At 54.8% G+C, this 345-nt stretch overlaps 1 protein-coding gene across 1 annotated transcript in view; it reads right to left on the minus strand.

The window, feature by feature from the left end:
* Positions 1-345, minus strand: part of LOC107703640 (inverted formin-2-like) — a 59,806-nt gene that overhangs the window by 8,808 nt on the left and 50,653 nt on the right. The window lies entirely within an intron of this gene.

Here is a 345-nt window from a genome sequence, read left to right on the forward strand (position 1 = left end):
CACACACACACACACACACACACACACACACACACACACACACACACACACACACACGCTCTCTCACACACACACTCTCACACACACTCCCTCACACGCACCCACACACACTCTCTCACACACTCTCTCACACACACACTCTCACACTCTCACACACACACACACACACACACACTCACACTCACTCTCTCACACGCACAAACTCTCACACAAACACACACACACACTCACACGTACCCGCACACTCACACACACACGCACTCTCTCTCACGCACACACGCACGCACACTCACACACGCACGCACACACTCACTCGCGCACACACTCACTCACACCGCACGCACG

Source organism: Sinocyclocheilus anshuiensis, unplaced genomic scaffold, assembly GCF_001515605.1.
Source record: "Sinocyclocheilus anshuiensis isolate Anshui unplaced genomic scaffold, SAMN03320099.WGS_v1.1 scaffold1415, whole genome shotgun sequence".
NCBI lineage: Eukaryota > Metazoa > Chordata > Actinopteri > Cypriniformes > Cyprinidae > Sinocyclocheilus > Sinocyclocheilus anshuiensis.